Genomic DNA, 6,000 nt, shown 5'->3' with positions numbered 1-6,000 from the left:
TACCACCGAACAAACAAGCCCGGCTTTTATAATCTTAGCTGTACCCAATATAAATGTATCCATATACACACAACACAGCACAAGAGATAATCTTATCACTGTGAAAAATCTTGATTGTATCTAAGATGGATACCGTTACGGCAGGTATATTCGCACACACACATCGTGTTAATACACACACACACACACAGAATTGTGTATTATTATTATATTTTTTTGGACACAAACTGTTGTTGTTTCGGGACCCGACCGACAGATTCGGTCGTTGTCGTCGTTTCCAACGTTGCCGTGTCGGAGGGAAAACAGTCCGCCCATTGTCCGTCGGGGCTCTAAAAAGTTCTTATTCTTAGGGAGAAGCGTTTTATGCGTACCCAATTTAACAATGAGTCCGTTTCTCTTGAAGAGTCTCTTCTCTTTGGCAAAAGGTTTGTTTGTTTTGTTTTTTTTTAATATTATTTTTTGATAGATAGTGTATGTGCAGCGTTGTTAAAAAAGTTCCATGGTATTGAGGGTATGGGGAGGTAGAAAGGCCTTGTCATTCCGATGGTTGACGTGCTTTAGCTACCGTCTAGGGGCGACGACGAACGACTACCCGTTGCTCTTCAAAAGTCTTTTTTTGTTTTGTTGCTGTTGTAATGTTGTGAGACATGTATTTTGCCAAACGCGTGTGGATTCTGATTGATGAAGTGCCTGCCTGCCTGCCACCTGTTGTACGTGTTTGTTTGATTACTACACGAATGCTTACTTTTGCTCTCGTTGGTTCTTCTTGATAGATTCAGAGGTGAGGAATGTTTTTACTACCGTTTTTTGGTTTTGGGTACGCCTGTGGAATCCGAGGACGTGTTTGGGATTTAGTTCTCGATGTTGAATTCCGTTGATGATGTCTATCAATGAAATAACGGGGGAATAGGCATGTAAGTCATGTAATTGTCCACTAATACAAGACCGTATCGGTAACAATTATAGTTGAAGATTAATGATAATATGAGGTAGATATTTGTGGAAATGTGCCATCATAACAGAGAAAGATGTAATGATGTTGATGGGGAAACCTTTATATTATCAACTATTTATGTTCTTAGAATTTCATCAAATGCCTTAAATTTTTCAAAGAAAATATTTCACTGTGGAGCCCCTAGGCTGGGATCTTTTGCAGGACCCTATGGCCAGAATTTTCACGGGCCCTTCCTTCTACTGTAAATTTATAGCGTGAAAATGCAAAAAAAAATGATAATAATTGTTTCGGGCACCGGGGCTAGAGAGCCCTGTCAGTCCCACCCTTGTGGGGACCATGACAATTGAGTATTCTTCATATTAGGTCATATTTTTAGTTTTAAATGCATATATTTACACTTTTCAATTCACGTGCTCTTCATTTTTTGCTCATATTTTTTAGTTTTAGTGCATATTTTTCATTTTTAGGGAAACTTGAGCTTTTTAATGCATTTTTTTTTTCAATTTCACGTATATTTTTCTGTATACTTATACGTGCCCTTTAAGGCATATTGACAAATTTTTAAAACATATTTTTTCCTTTATGCATATTTTAATTGCACATTTTAATTGCATATTTTAATTGCATATTTCAGCATATTTAGTGCATATACTCCGGGGCTGTAGTTATTAACTTATTACAAGTTCGGCTTACTAATATATTTGGTACTCAACTAAACATTTTTCTGACATGTAAGTCATGTAATTTTCCGTTAATACAAGGCCGTATCAGTAATATTTATAGTTGAAGATTAATGGTGTGAGGAATATTTGTGGAAATGTCTCATCATAATAGAAAAAGAAGTAATGTTGATGGAATGTTTATTACTGATATCACAGGCTGGAATGTATGTCAGCGCACGTTATGATTCTGCAAGTGCATCAAAGGCTCAAAGTGTAGTGCAAAAATTTAAGAAATTTTACTTGGGATTATATATAGATTGGCCAGAGAAAGTTTTTGATGTTCCATAATTGACGTGACATGATGCCAATGGTTAATATTTTACGATCGTTTGGTGCGTCAATGTTGATAATTGTAAAGACATAATGGGATTTCTCTCTGAAGTTATTATGGGAATTTTCCTTTTTATGAATACCGTCTATCAATGAAGTTGTATGGGGGTAGAAATGTCATTCATGTAATTCTCAGTGTATATCAGTAACATTTATGATTGAACATTAATGATGTGAAGTAAATGATTGTGAAAATGTCTCATTATAATAGAAAAAAAGAATGTTGATGGAATGTTTAATTTATGTTACAGACTGCATGGATAAGTGTATTAAAGTTCTGCACGTGCATCAAAAAGCTCGAAGTAGAGTGAAAAATTCCACGTGTCAAATGGGGATTATATATAGAATGAAAATATATATAAAGTGAATGAATAATAAGTGCGAGAGGACCGATGTTTAGTAATTGACGTAGCGTGATGCCAACAATTAACTATCTTCGATAGTTTGGTACGCGTCGATATTGAGAAATCCAACGACATGATAGAATTTTTCTCTCCCGCCTACGAATGTAATTTGAATTTCGTCTCGCGATGAATTTATAGAGATGTAATTGATGTAGTAGAGATGTAATTCATGCAATTGCCTGTTAATATAAGACCATATAAGTATCATTTATACATGAAGACTGGTGGCATATTTGCGAAAATTTCCAATCATTATATTGTTGGAATGTTCAATTGATGTTACAAAATTCAACGTATGTCACAATTATGCACGGACATCAAAAGCTCAAAGCAGAGTGCAAAATTTTAAGAAATTCAAAATAGAACTAAGCATTATAATCAGAAAGTTTGAATGTTTCGCTATTGATGGGCATGATACCAATAATTAACGTTCTATGATCATTTGATACGTTAATTTTGAGAACTTTGAAGATATGATAGGATTTTACTTTCAAGCCTATTGAAGGAATGTTCTTTTCGAGTTCTGTCTTTCAATGAAATAATATAGAGTAGATGTGTAATTCATGTAAAAATTGTACGTTAATGTAAAACAGTATCAGTAATATTTATACATGAAGAATAATGGTATGAGGTAAATATTGGTGACAATGTCCTATCGTATAATAATTTTGATGGAATGTTTAATTTACGTTACAGCCTGCAATTGATGCCCAATGCATGTTACAACTCTGCACTTGCATCAAAAGCTTAAAGTCAAAATTTTAATAAATTCGAAATGGGATTCTGTAGAAGGGTCAGAAAGTTTCAATGGGGCATAATGTCATTAATTGATATTTTACGATCATTTCTTACGTCAATGTACAGAATTCTAAGGACATGATAAGATTTTATTCTCAAGCCATCATAGGAATATTATTTTCAAATTTAGATCATATATGTCTATCAATGAAATAATATGGAGTAGGCATGTGAGTCGTGTAATTAATTGTCCATTAACACAAGACCGTATCAGCAACATTTATGTTTGAAGATTAATGATGTGAGGTAAATATATGCATGAGAAAATGTCCCATCATAATAATGTTGATGAAATGTTCAATTGATGTTAGATACTGCAATTGATGTTCGGTGCATGTTACAATTCTGCACGTGTATCGAAGACTCAAAGTGGAATGAAAATTTTTAACAAGTGTCAATTTCGGGAATTATGTATAGAATAGCCATAGCGTTTCAATGTTCCATAATTAACTTTGCATGATGCCAGTAATCAACATTCTACGATAGTTAGTTTGGTACTCGCCAATATTGAGAATTCTAAGAACATTATAGTATTTTTTTCTCTCATAATGTTATAATAATGCCCTTTTTGAATTTCGTCTCTCAATGAATTATCATGGATTAAAATATAGTTCATGTAATTGTCAGTTATTATAAGACCGTATCTGTAATGTTTATGCATGTAGATTGATGATATGAGGTAAATATTTATGAAAATGCCCCAGTATAATAATGTTGACGGAATCTTTAATTGATGTTACAAAACTGCAATGCTCTCGGATTTCACTTTCAAGTTATTATGGGAATGTTGAATTTATATTAAATGCCTATCAACGAACATAATATGTAAGTAAGCCATGTAAGTGCATGAATACTACATATGTAAGTCATGCAGTTGTCCGTTAATACAAGGCCGTATGAGTAACATTAGCTCAAAGATTAATGAAATGAGGTGGATATTTGTGAAAATTTCCCATCATAATGGAAAGAGAAGTAATGTTGATGAAATGTTCAATTGACGTTACAGATCACAATGTTCAGTGTACGTTACAAAATTCTGCACGTGCATCAACAGCTCAAAGTAAATTGTTATGCTGGACAAATTTTGTTCTATTTCTCGAAAATTTTGATTTCAATAACCATGCGTGCCGAAATTACTTAGTTTCGTTTTTAAGCGTCATTTGTCTTTGAATTTGCATATTAATATCTAATTTTCCACATGAATATATTTCGGTGATATTTTTTTCTCCTTATATTGTTTCTTTTATCCGAAAAATCAATTTCTCAACACGTAATTGACAAAATACTTGATTATTTTGACGAGTTTTGCGTCCAGTTATAAAATAATCGGATACAGTGAAATATCGGTTAATACGTTGTTTCTTCTGCCTTTATGAGCCGCAGAGCTTCCCTTCTGGAGGGGCAAGTGACAGGTGCGGTCGCACTGGCCCCCCACGTTTTGGAGGCCCTCGCACTAACAGCAACAATAATTTCTTTCATGAGTTCTGAATTTTCATCAATTCTTTAATTGTTTTTATTTTTATTTTTTTGGAATTCTGAATTTTTTAAATTATTTCTTTCATTTATTCTGAAATTATTTCTTCCTCTTATTTTGAAATTATTTCTTTCTCTTATTCTGAATTTTCATCAATTCTGAAATTGTTTTTTTCATTTATTTTGAATTTTCGATTCTCCCACAGAATATATAAAATCGGTGCTGAGGGGGCACCGAAATTATTAAGATGCCTCTGGCTCCCCAATTATTTTCGAATATTTCCCCGCGTACTCCCCGATGTGTTGAAATGGATTGTGATTCCCGTTGTGCAATGGATTTCTAACGCTTATTTATTATGTATTGAATGTGTAGGAAACAGGATTGGAAAAATCTATTATTCGACGACTCTGGGACATGTAAAAATTTTGATCGGGCATAACTTTTTAGCCGTTACCCAAAATCGACAAAACGATCAACTTTTGATAATTGATGAAACGTTGAATTTAGAAATGAGCCTAAAAAGGAAAATTTTAACGTGAATTTGAATTTAAAAATGCTTATTAAATATTTCTTAATACAAAAAGAGCAGTGGAACCGACACTCCCCGTTAGCGGGCGAAAATTTCGGGTCCATGGGGGGACTTCTATCAAAGGCCCTGAAATGTCTGTAATGGCAATTTATAATATTTTGTCAAAGCAATTTAGGGCAATGTCATAAGTGGGACCCGCCGCTGCTGGCTGGGTACCGGGGCTTTGCCGGTTCAGACAGTGTTAAGCTCTTTCAACACGGCCCACGTCTAATGGCACATCGCTTATATTTCCTCTGGAGATAGAGCGGGGTCATGGTCGGTCTTGGTGGTGTCAGAGCCCCAAATCAAGCAGGGATCCCAAATCATTAAAGGCTTTCACCAATTCTGAAATTATCCATTATAAATTCTGAATTTTCATTGATTCTGGAATTACTTACTACGTTATTAATTTTCAATTATTTCTGCCATTAATTGTGAATTATTTTTACACTAATTCTACCATTATTTCCCCCGAATTCGAGAATTATACGTTTCTTTCATTAATTTTTTATTCTCATCAATTCTGAATTTTCATTATTATTATCATTATATAACCTTTTTATCTTTTCATTATTATTATTTTTTAGTGCGTTCATATGTTTGTATAGATATTTTCACCATTTCTTTTGAAGTAATAATAATGTTATCCTTTTTATTGGATGCCAAATTCTCCGATAAATTGTATAAAATCATGGTTCAAAATAGCCCCCAAAAAATGTCTGGGAGCTCGACCCAGGAAGCCCAAATCA

The 6,000-nt window shown here is 33.8% G+C and overlaps 1 long non-coding RNA gene across 1 annotated transcript in view; it reads left to right on the top strand.

The window, feature by feature from the left end:
* Positions 1–642: 642 nt before the first annotated feature.
* The window catches only part of LOC149083520 (uncharacterized), a 67,766-nt gene continuing 62,408 nt past the window's right edge, over positions 643–6,000 (top strand). Inside the window, exon 1 of the long non-coding RNA XR_016192901.1 lies at positions 643–781. This is a non-coding gene — a long non-coding RNA (uncharacterized LOC149083520). The remainder of the gene's footprint in view (positions 782–6,000) is intronic.

The sequence above is a fragment of the Pholcus phalangioides genome, unplaced genomic scaffold (genome assembly GCF_987345545.1).
Source record: "Pholcus phalangioides strain wild (caught in Gottingen) unplaced genomic scaffold, Ppha-v1.0 ptg000008l_1, whole genome shotgun sequence".
NCBI lineage: Eukaryota > Metazoa > Arthropoda > Arachnida > Araneae > Pholcidae > Pholcus > Pholcus phalangioides.
Note: the sequence above shows the minus strand (reverse complement) of the source record. Positions and strands in the feature narration are given on the sequence as shown.